We start from the raw sequence: 12515 nt of genomic DNA, 5'->3' as shown, positions 1-12515 counted from the left end.
AGAGAGAGAGAGAGAGAGAGACCTCACAAGAAGCCGCCGCCACCTGAGAAGAAGACGACGCCGCCACCACCACCCACCGCACCTACCAGACCAGGCATGCTCTCTGTCTCCCTCCCCTCTTTCCCTCCTGAACCTTTTCTAGCACTGTACTAGTTTGGTAGGCATAGATGGATTCCCACTTGGTACAAGTGTAGAACCCTAGATTGGAAGATTTGGTGGTTCTGAGCAGAAATTAAACTGACTCCACCCAACAAACTGTTCTGCAGATGGGAAGGGGAATTTGGGTTACCCAAGTCGAAGAACCCTAGCATTTCTATGTACCGATCTGTTGGTTGGACATTGTTACTAACAGAGGCTCCTGTTTTCTTTGGGAGAATGTAGAACCATCTGTCGCCCGTTTCAGTATAATATTCTGAAATATGGATGGGGTTAGCTTTTACAAACAAGTTCTTTTTAGTAAGAGATTGTTCCATCATGTGTTGTCATTTTCTCACATAGTAATACAACAGCCACGCACGTGCTTCCAAATGACAACTATCACGGCTGAATGGAATTTTGGTCCCATCTGATGACAATACTCACATTGAACTGATTGGTGTATGATAGTATTCACATTGAAGTAACCACTGACATTTCCAGGACATGACACTCGCACTAGTACAGACTGAGGCAATGTTACAAATATTTACCAGATCTGATTATCGATGTACTTGTCAGCAGCAGACTAGTCCACCTGAATCCAATCTCTTGCCGTGTTATGGTGTCATTAGTGTTTTCCAAGTTTTAAACACTTGTGTACAGACGGCTAAAGGTAGTAAACATGCCAAAAGAAGTTTTAACTACAGGAAAGCATCGTGACATGACTATTTTCTCAAATTGATCATATCAAATTCCTTATCTGGATATTTATTGTCATGCAAAGCACATATGATCGTACAACAACATTTTTCATGCATCCATGAGATGGGACCCGTGGCTCTATGGACCTTTTGGTTTCATCTGCTTTGTGTACGTCTGCTTGCAGTAATTACTGATGTTTTTTAAGCAGGACACTGATTTACACTGTCCCTAGGGATCGAACCCCTTGCTGTATACTGTGTCACTAGAGGCTTTTATGTTTTTATCCTAGCGCATATTTGTTATCTGTGCTCACGACAAGCATCTCAGGAAACACACATGCACTAGCCATTGTATCTTGGCACTTTGTGTTGCTTCCCTGTTCGGAACTTTTTTAGATATCCAGTTCATTCTTCTAATATTTTTGCTTGGATTCATATTTTGTTTCAGAGAAGCTGCAATCACCTATATATAACACAAGGCCTGCTATGCTTCTTTCTACCATCTCTGGTATGTCTGGGCTTCAAGATTGGGCAGACCTCCCATTGTTGCTCGTTTGGGATCCTTCCATGATCTTCTTGCTTTCGCTGCCACTTGCCTCAAGATGGCAATGGGGCCCCGAAACCCACGTCCCCGCGGGTTTTTACCCTATTAGGGGACGGGGATGGGCATCTTTTCATCCCCGCGGGTCTGTTGTTGGGAACATTAGACAACTCGACATGTTTCGTGGGTTTACACCTGTTTCGGTAGTCCCCGAACCCGAAACCCGGCAATACCCGCGAAATTACATTATTTTCGTACCACCGTAGTCATCTTACCCCCGAAATCTTAGAGGCCTTGATGTGTTCAGAAGATTGGATAAGAAACAAATATATAGGCGTGTCTTTCTTTACATATCATCATAAAGTTTATCATTATCTTGCTGCAATGTTTCATAAGATGTTCATTACTACTTATTTGATTCTCATAGATGCTGACAATGAATAAGGACAAAGCTTTTGGAGTTGTCCTCAAGACATTCAAGACATTCTCATAGATTTGGCATTGGAAGATTTGAAGATGGCCGTTTGGAGGCTTGGAGATGTGAAAGATGCCTTGATGATTCCAACTTTAAAGTGATTTGGGAACTATACGTTCTATTTCAGAACTTATATAGCTGTTGAACCATCTACTATTGTTTTTTGTTGAAATTTACTGAAGTTATGCTGCTGAAATGTGCTTGTTTTGCTGCTGAAATGTTATTCTTTGTCGCCACTATGTTTGTTTAAATATTTTGATTTTATCGTGGGTTCCCCGTGGGTTCCCCGAAACCCGATGGGTTTAGGGGACGGGCAGAAAACTATCCCCGCACACGGTGATTGGGACGGGGACGTGTTTACGATTTTCTCGTGGGGATGGGTTTGGGAAGGCAAAACCCGATGGGTTTCGTCCCCGTTGCCTTCAAATCATCATTGTTGCCCCCTCTCCTCCTCTGACCTGATGTTCTTGTGTGCTCGCCTCATCCTCGCCCATTTTGCAACAGCCTCGTACCTAAACGTTCATGTTATGTTACCGATCTAGCTAACCAAGGCACCTTCATGTGTTGTCAGATTCCCCAATTTGCCCGTTTCTTTAACAAAAAGTCCCCACCGGGCTCTCTGGATGATTTTTCTTTGGGTGGTGTTTCCTATGGCCATCTCATCTTGTCCAACCAACAACAATTTTGTCTTGTTGTTGATGTCTTCACAGATGTTGGTGTCTCAGCTCCACAGCTACCGGTCGATGGATACATTCTCCTCGAGTATGCTGCCCTCACGGCTCCTCTTTCATCACCCAACTCACATCTCCTGGTCAATTCTGGGTGCCAGAATTTCTTTTGGCGTGTTGGTAGCGCTTCTTGGTTGAGATGTTCTCCTCGCAATGGAACGATTAAGCCGGCCATGGTCTTCAAATGGCAGGTCTTTGGCATGGATCATGATCGCAGGGTCTATATGGTGTACTTGGAACCCCGGATACACATACAGAAAATAGCAGTTGATTTGGATGGAAGCATGACCAGCAAATGGCATCTTTCGCACCCGTGGCTTCTCGCGTGCGGTGACATGCTTCTGATGGTTGGTTGTCGGAAATCTTTCCCATCAACAGGGGACACGTTTGAAGCCTTCCGACTGGACTTGTCGAGTGAACCTGCAAAGTGGGTGAAGGTGGAGAAGCTAGAGAACTGGGCGATCTTCCTTGGCATGGACCCAGAAAGATGGGGAGGAAGGAGCAGCTGCATATACTGCTGTCATTCTAAAGAGTGGCTCGCATTTGAATTGGCCAAACCGTTTGAGGGAGATGCGTCCAATCCAAGCGTCTCTTTTTTCATTAACTGTTGCGTGATGATGCAACCTATGTGGGTTGTGCCCAGTATGTTCTATTCGTGACTGTGACCATGGGTTGTCTTGATGCATCGTTATTCCTGGTCGCTGTAGCAGCTTCTGGGGCAGTGTGATACATGTATGAGTTTGTAAGATATCTCGACTTTAATTATGTAGGTTTGGTGTGGTTCATCATGTTTTGAATCTTTGATATGTAAGTCATGTTGGTACTGCTCGATTATATTTAGAGTATAAGGATGTCATGGTCGATTTCTAGCCTTTTCATTATGGCTTGCATGAAAATGTTGTGTATGTTCAAGCTAACTCTACCAGCTTATTCTGAAAAATCGCTGTTCCAGCAGAGAACAGAACGGTCACTCCTTTGCAGTTAGTTTAGAGATGCTTAAGCTGACAAGAGCCTGAAGTTTTTGCGGTTAGTTTCATCCCTGAGTGCTTAACTACTTATTGACAGATGTTCAGATCTTAGTAAGAGATGTGTTTCTGTTACCAGTTTTATGTGCTATTTGACTAGTTCCTGAATCTTCTTCTTTTGCTGGAACTGACAATTTTCAGGTGTAGTTTTGCCTTAGGCTGCATGGTGTGGCCTTTTGAATTTATCATCTGTGAGCAAGGGATTCTTCTTCAGGTGCATGATTTGGTTTCAGGTTGCATGCCCCGAAATGACTGAATGAATACATGTCCTGAAAAATGCACGAAGTGTTTTTCTCCCGGAGGACACATATTGAAGGAGAACTTGCTTCCAACGTAGAATTCCCAAGAAGGATAGGTTAGACATGCTTCAGTGGGATCGGCTGGAGGCAAGCCGCCGCCTCTTTAACCCGAGGTATTTGGAGTTCGTTCGGCTGATCTGGAGTTCGTTCGGGGCTCCGAAGAGGGGGATTCGTCGCCGTCATCATCATCAACCATCCTCCATCACCAATTTCATGATGCTCACCGCCGTGCGTGAGTAATTCCATCATAGGCTTGCTGGACGGTGATGGGTTGGATGAGATTTACCATGTAATTAAGTTAGTTTTGTTAGGGTTTGATCCCTAGTATCCACTATGTTCTGAGATTGATGTTGGTATGACTTTGCTATGCTTAATGCTTGTCACTAGGACCCGAGTGCCATGATTTCATATCTGAACCTATTATGTTTTCATGAATATATGTGAGTTCTTGGTCCTATCTTGCAAGTCTATAGTCACCTATTATGTGTTATGATCCGACAACCCCGAAGTGACAATAATCGGGATACTTCTCAGTGATGACCGTAGTTTGAGGAGTTCATGTATACACTATGTGTTAATGCTTTGGTCCGGTACTCTATTAAAAGGAGGCCCTAATATCCCTTAGTTTCCGCTAGGACCCTACTGCCACGGCAGGGTAGGACAAAAGATGTAATGCAAGTTGTTTTCCATAAGCACGTATGACTATATTCGGAATACATGCCTACATTACATTGATGAACTGGAGCTAGTTCTGTGTCACCCTATGTTATAGCTATTACATGAGGAATCGCATCCGACATAATTATCCATCACTGATCCATTGCCTACGAGCTTTTCATATATTGTGCTTCGCTTATTTACTTTTCCGTTGCTACTGTTACAATCACTACAATACTGCTATCTTTACCTTTTCCACTGTTACCATTAATATCATATTACTTTGCTACTAAATACCTTGCTGTAGATACTAAGTTATCCAGGTGTGGTTGAATTGACAACTCAAGTGCTAATACTTAAGAATATTCTTTGGCTCCCCTTGTGTCGAATCAATAAATTTGGGTTGAATACTCTACCCTCGAAAGTTGTTGCGGTCCCCTACACTTGTGGGTTATCAAGCCTAATTTCTGGCGCCGTTGCCGGGGAGCATAGATATATTCTCTGAGGCACTTGGGATTTATATCTGCTGATCACCATGAAGAACTTGAAAGATCAAAGAACTAAAATGTATCCCTCAACTACGAGGGGAGGTAAGGAACTGCCATCTAGCTCCGCACTAGATTCTCCTTCTGTTATCAGTAAGCTTGCGACACCTAAACCTGCTACTGCTAAGAATTCTGATATGTCGCAATGTTATTGATGATGCCACTTCTGTTATGCATGATACTTATGATGAAACTACTTCTATGCTTGATACTACTGTGCCATTAGGTGAATGTCTTGATGAACAACTTACTAGGGTTAGGGAGAATGAAATTATTGAAAATGAAATTATTGATGAAAGTGATGATGAAGGTTCTCGCCCTAATTATGAATTGCTTGTTGTTCCTGAGGGTTATGTTATGGATGAAGAAGCTGCTAGAGCTATTTTTTCTTGCAATGATAGATATGATCTTAAGAAGTTATTAGCTAAATGGAAGCAGCAATCCCTTAATGCTAGAATGAAACCTGGCCCTGCTTTTGCTACTTCACCTAACTGTGTTACTGATAAGGATTATGAATTCTCCGTTGATCCTAAAATAATTACTTTAGTTGAATCTGATCCTTTTTATGGCAATGAATCCGAAACTGTTGTGGCACATCTTACCAAGTTGAATGATATAGCCATCCTGTTTACTAATGACGAGAAGTCTCACTATTATTATATTCTTAAGATATTTTCGTTCTCATTAAAGGGTGATGCTAAAACTTGGTTTAATTCTTTTGATCCTGGTTGTGTGTGTAGTCCCCAGGATATGATTTATTACTTCTCTGCTAAATATTTCTCTGCTCATAAGAAACAAGCTGCCTTGCTGGAAATATATAATTTTGTGCAAATCAAAGAAGAGAGTCTCCCACAAGCTTGGGGGAGGCTTCTCCGATTACTTAATGCTTTGCCTGATCACCCTCTTAAGAAAAATGAAATACTTGATATCTTTTATAATGGACTAACTGATGCTTCCAAGAACTACTTGGATAGTTGTGCTGGTTGTGTTTTCAGGGAAAGAACAGTCGACCAAGCTAAATTATTATTGAACAATATGTTGACAAATGAAAATAATTGGACTCTTCCTGAGTCAATTCCTGAAGCAATTCCTGAACCAATTGAGCCAACTCCTGAGCCTATTCCTAAACCTACTCCAAAGAAGCGAGGTGTTCTATTTCTCAGTCCTGAAGATATGCAAGAGGCAAAGAAATCAATGGAAGAAAAAGGTATTAAAGCTGAAGAGTTAAGAATTTACCTCCTATTGAAGAAATACATGGTCTTAATATACCGCATGTTGAAGAAACACATTGTCTTGATAACCCGACACAGGTAGTAAAGGTAAATTCTCTCTATAGATATGATAAAGTTGAAATCCCGTCTACTAAATTTCGTTTTTTTACCAGGAACAATAGGAAAGGCTCCTACTGTGTTACTATATTATAAAAATAAGTAAGCTGTACAATGGGTATTTACATGATGGGGGGGGGGAGGATACAGGTTGCCAACTTTGTGGCAAGTAGCACTAAGAAAAACAGAGAGAAACCACTAAAGGGAGTGCACAAGGTTCAGCACAAGGAGCCTATGCTCCTCCTTGACTCTATGTTGAAGAAGCCCAAAATCTCTCTTGAATCTGTCCAGCCAGGAGGTTAGTGATGGTGTTATGCTTAGATGAATTTGATGACTTTATGGATAAACAAGCAAATTTCAATGATTATGTTAGTAGACAATTGAAAAATAATGCTTATATGATTGGAAGCTTGAGTGATTATATGTCCAGAGTTAAGGGTGAACTTAAACTCACTAGTAAACATGCTTCTATGGTTGCCACTCAAGCTGAACAAGTACTTAAGGCCCAGAATGAATTGCTAGATGAACTAAATAATAAACATGATTTTGCTGTTGGAGTGGCTACTAGAACTGGTAAAATGACTCAGGAACCTTTGTATCCTGAAGGCCACCCTAAGAGAATTGAACAAGATTCTTAGAATAATAATCTAGATGCTCCTAGTTCTTCTAAGAAGAAGAAAAAGAAAAATGATAGTACTTTGCATGCTTCTAGTGAACCTAATGTAGAAACACCTGAGAATCTTAATGATACTTCTATCTCTGATGCTGAAACACAATCTGGAGATGAACATGAACCTAATGATAATGCTAATAAGGATGTTCATGAACATGCTCAACCTAGTAATAACAATGATATAGAAATTGAACCTACTGTTGATCTTGATAACCCACAATCAAGAAATCAATGTTATGATAAGAGAGATTTTGTTGCTAGGAAGCATGGTAGGGAAAGAGAACCATGGGTTCAGAAACCCATTGTCGGTGTCAAAACCGGCGGATCTCGGGTAGGGGGTCCCGAACTGTGCGTCTAGGCGGATGGTAACAGGAGACAAGGGGCACGATGTTTTTACCCAGGTTCGGGCCCTCTCGATTGAGGTAAAACCCTACTCCTGCTTGATTAATATTGTGATATGGGTAGTACAAGAGTAGATCTACCACGAGATCAGAGAGGCTAAACCCTAGAAGGTAGCCTATGGTATGATTGTTGTTCGTCCTACGGACTACAACCATCCGGTTTATATAGACACCGGAGAGGGTTAGGGTTACACAGAGTCGGTTACAATGGGAGGACATCTACATATCCGTATCGCCAAGCTTGCCTTCCACGCCAAGGAAAGTCCCATCCGGACACGGGACGAAGTCTTCAATCTTGTATCTTCATAGTCCAGGAGTCCGGCCAAAGGTTATAGTCCGGCTATCCGGACACCCCTTAATCCAGGACTCCCTCAGTAGCCCCCGAACCAGGCTTCAATGACGATGAGTCCGGCGCGCAGATTTGTCTTCGGCATTGCAAGGCGGGTTCTTCTCCAAATTCCGTGTACATGTTGAATAGTGTCCGGCTCCTTGTAAATATTGTGCTCCTTGGCTTCCGCGCCCAATAATGGCCATCTTCCACGTGTCGAACGAATGCGAAAAGCCAGGGTGTTTTACGTTTACCCCCATAGCTTCACAAATGAGCTCTCTATTAAAGAGACGAGGATTTAGATCCGAATCACACCATCCTCCCTTCGCGAGCATTCATCGGAGAGCATACGATAGAGATCCATTCCATCATGGCCAGTCGACGCAGCTCCTCCTCTCGCCCTCCCAGCCCTCCCCCTGGAGATTGGGAGAGATGCTCCGTCCCGCACAGCGAGCTAGTGACGCTCCAAGCCAAGGGGTTTCTCCCCCCAGCCTACATGGTCCCGGTTCGAGCCGGGCTTGCCACCTATAATGGTGGAGAGCAAGCGGAGAGCGTCCCCAATCCCTCCAAAGGAGAGCGAGTATGCCTTGTCCCTTATTTGATAAGAGGGCTCCGATTTCCAATTCATCTGTTTCTCCGGGGGCTCCTGGAGTTCTACGGCCTCCAGTTGCACAACCTTACGCCTGCCTCCATATTGCATATTGCGGGCTTTGTAGCCCTTTGCGAGCTGTTTTTGGGCATCGAGGCTCATTTCGCGCTGTGGAAGAAGCTGTTCTACCTCGTGCCCCGTTCTCAGGAGGGGTCGATATATCAAGTGGGTGGAGCCGAACTATGGCACATCGCCGGGACCGGATATCTATCCGGAACCCCAAAGAAGGCGTCCGAAGACTGGCCTTCAGAATGGTTTTACATAGAAGACATCCCCCCTGCCAGATCCTATTCGGATCGGCCTCCCTGAGTTCAATAGTGCTCCTCTGAAGAAGCGCCTAAGCTGGCGTCCACGGAGCCCTCAGGAGGAAAACGACAAGGAAGTCCTTTACCTGATGAGCCGGATAAAATTGTTAGCTCATTCCGGACTGACCATGATTGAAGTCATGGCCGCATGTATTATGCGGGGGGTGCAGCCGCTTCACTATAGAGGCCACCCCATGTGGGATTTCAATGGGCAGGATGATGCCACCCGCTGTGGCCGTAAGGGGCCGGGATCGACTTCCGCTCTGACGAAGATCTTGTCCGCATTGTACAAGGGAGTAGAGGAGGAATTTCTCCGCGTCAATCCACAGGGAGGATTTTCTATGTACAATCCCCCAAACTGGGTAAGCGGACACTTCTTTTTGCCCATCCGTTCCATATTCCCGTGGTTAAGCATTTCATCTTGTGATTCCGACGCAGGAACTGCGCCAGGCCGTAAAGGATATACACAGCCTTCCTCCACAACCCGAGGATCCGGAACGGTCCCTCGATCCGGCCTCCCAAGAGGATCCGGACATATCTGTGGAGCTGATCGATGGGGTATTTTACCAACTGAGCATCGACAATGCCTTGGTGGCTATTAAAGCCGATTATCCCGGACTGCTCCCCGCCTCACAGGTAACCGAGACCGAAGTCTGAATACTTCGAGGACGATCCGTCCATGCTTACTTTTGATGACCGCATACCAATGGTGTTTCGTAGGGGAGGATCTCAAGGCGAAATGCCGAGCCTGCGGCGACTAGCCAACAAGGGACCGCGAGGGCGGGCAGGCTAAAAAGACACGCAGTCCAGGTCGAGGCACCGGCGCAGCAGTAAGGCGCGCTGCCTTATTCCAAGGTATTATTCTTGCGATGCATACTAACGCTCGTGCTCTTTTTAGGAAAAAGAGGGCTCGCCGGACTATATCCGGAGAGGTCGCCAATCGCACCTGCACCAGCCAGGCTCGAAAGCCTGGTCCGGAAGCAGAGGCGAACACGAGGCATGCGTCCGGCGCTCCTCCGACAGAGGATGCGGACAGACTGTCCGCCACCAATTCCGAGGTGGAGAGTGCCATGAATCACAGGCACCGCCGGACAGTTCTTCGCAACTCTTGTTTCTCCCAAGAGGCATTGGATGCCTTCAACTCGGGAGATGCATACCTCCGTGCCGCTCAAAATGGTCTAGCCAGAGCCACGGAACAGTATGTGAAAGACATACGTGTGAGAAAATTTGATAGTTATATATGTCAGTAGCCCCCGAGACTTGAAACAGTTAGGACAACTGATTTAAGGATCATTTGTTATGCAGGATCTTACAGAAAAGAATACCCAACTGTCCCAGGAGCTGGAAGAGTGCAAAGCCCAACTTGAGGCCGCACTGGCCGCGGTAGGGGAGGCCAAGGAGACCCCCTCTGGTAATAGATGCTTCGAAAGATAAGTATGTTGTGAAGTGCGGCATGTGTGCAAATCTGACATTAACATTGCAGATGGCGCAGGAGTAGATCCGGACAAGCAACAACTCTTGCGCCGGTTAAAGGCCGGCGAGAGTGTGCTTACGAAGGTGAGGCAGGAGAAGAATAATCTCCAAGATGCCAACACCCAGCTGGGCGAGGAACTAAATGATGTTTTGCCCAACTGTCGGACTCTGTTAAGGAGAATCGGCGGCTTCGACGCGACATGTTTAGTAAGTGCTTAAACGAACTTTGAAAAAGAGTTTGGCGAGGAAGTCGACTAACAGAGTTATGTCTGTAGGTATGTTCACAGGTCGTCCTGCAGAAGAAATGCCCGGTTCTACGGGTGATCTTCTTCCCGAGCTTTTACAACTGCATGAACGGGTTTGGCAGGTGATGAAAGGCGTCGCCCAGGCCTTGTGGCCATCTGTCTCCATGCCCGAAGGCCTTGGAGAGCTTGTGGAGAGGCTTAAGGGAGCGCGGCGGCGCTTCCGATTATGGAAGATATCGGCCTGCCGTCAAGGCGCCAGGGAGGCCTGGGCCATGGTGAAGATGCGGTACACGAAGGCTAACCCAAGCCACATGGCCGAGGTCGGACCTGTGGGGCCCGATGGGAAGGAGATCCCTGTGAGCTTAGTGTACGGCCAGGTAGAGCTGGCCGCCAAATATTCCCAACAGGACTGTAAACTAGACAGCCTGTTGGATGGTATTGAAGAGGAATATACCCAGTCAAATTGACTATGTAATTTAAGATGACATGTAAAAATGCCTTCTAGCTGGATTGTAGATCGTTTGTCATGGCGGACCTTTTCGCTTCAACCTTGGGACCCGATAGTCCGGATTGTGTCCGAATACCCTCTCGGTTATGTAAGAACCGGGGCATGCGTGGAAACCAGGCGTAGAGGTCATTAGTGCTTGAACAGACAAGTGCCCAACTAGTTATGTTATATTACATGGTTAGTAAGAAACATCTTCCAGGGAGAATAGTTCCGTTAGGGGTTCCTTTCCCTGGGAGGCATGCCCTAAAGTGCATGTCCGGACTGCGGAAAAAGCAGAAAAGCATCAGGGGGCGGATAAATAAACAAATGAGAAATCATCTTTAGTTCACCAACCGAATATTCCCTTAAGAACGCTAGCTTTCGGCTTCACCCAGTCTGAGGTACACATCCGGCTGACCCGGCAGTAACAATCGCACAGGTGCTCCCATTACCGCCTAGCGGAACAATCAGGAACGTAGGGGTAAGCACAGGAGCCAGGCAACCCAGCTTGGCGAAAACTTAAGTCATATCAGTGCATATAATGGTGAATAAAAGGTACATGCGGAAGTGTGACACATGTTGGGCATGAAGCCCGTATAAATAAGCTTATGTTAAAGAAGCCCCCAGGTATAATGAGCGCGGATAGCGCATCAATTGTGTGCGAACAAAGCGCGAACAGGCCCTTAAAGGCTGTAAGAGAAAAGGAGGTAGAAGGAGAGAAATAAAAGACAACTAATGTGTAAAAAATAGACAGAGGAAGGAGACGAACACAGAGTCCGGCGCTAGGCGTAGAATCTTCGGAGACGGGCTGCGTTCCATGGGTTTGGCTCGAGTCGGTTATCCGATGCACCTCGCAGACGGTACGCTCCAACAGTCAGGACTTGGTCAATAATAAAGGGACCTTCCCATTTGGGCTTGAGTTTGTCCTTTTTCTTGTCCGGCAGGCGTAGAACTAACTCGCCAACATTGTAAGTTTTGGCCCATACTTTTATTGGAAATATGCCCTAGAGGCAATAAATTATTATTTATTATTATTATATTTCATTGTTCATGATAATCGTTTATTATTCATGCTGTAATTGTATTGACCGGAAACCGCAATACATGTGCGGATACATAGACAACACCATGTCCCTAGTAAGCCTCTTGTTGACTAGCTCGTTGATCAATAGATGGTTACGGTTTCCTGACCATGGACATTGGATGTCGGTGATAACGGGATCACATCATTAGGAGAATGATGTGATGGACAAGACCCAATCCTAAGCCTAGCACAAAGATCGTGTAGTTCGTATGCTAAAGCTTTTCTAACGTCAAGTATCTTTTCCTTAGACCATGAGATTGTGCAACTCCCGGATACCGTAGGAATGCTTTGGGTGTGCCAAACGTCACAACGTAACTGGGTGGCTATAAAGGTACACTACAGGTATCTCCGAATGTGTCTGTTGGGTTGGCGCGAATCAAGACTGGGATTTGTCACTCCGTGTGACGGAGAGGTATCTCTGGGCCCACTCGGT

Source organism: Triticum dicoccoides, chromosome 4A (assembly GCF_002162155.2).
Source record: "Triticum dicoccoides isolate Atlit2015 ecotype Zavitan chromosome 4A, WEW_v2.0, whole genome shotgun sequence".
Taxonomy (NCBI): Eukaryota; Viridiplantae; Streptophyta; class Magnoliopsida; order Poales; family Poaceae; genus Triticum; species Triticum dicoccoides.
The sequence above is the reverse complement of the archived record's forward strand: the minus strand, read 5'-3'. Positions refer to the sequence as shown.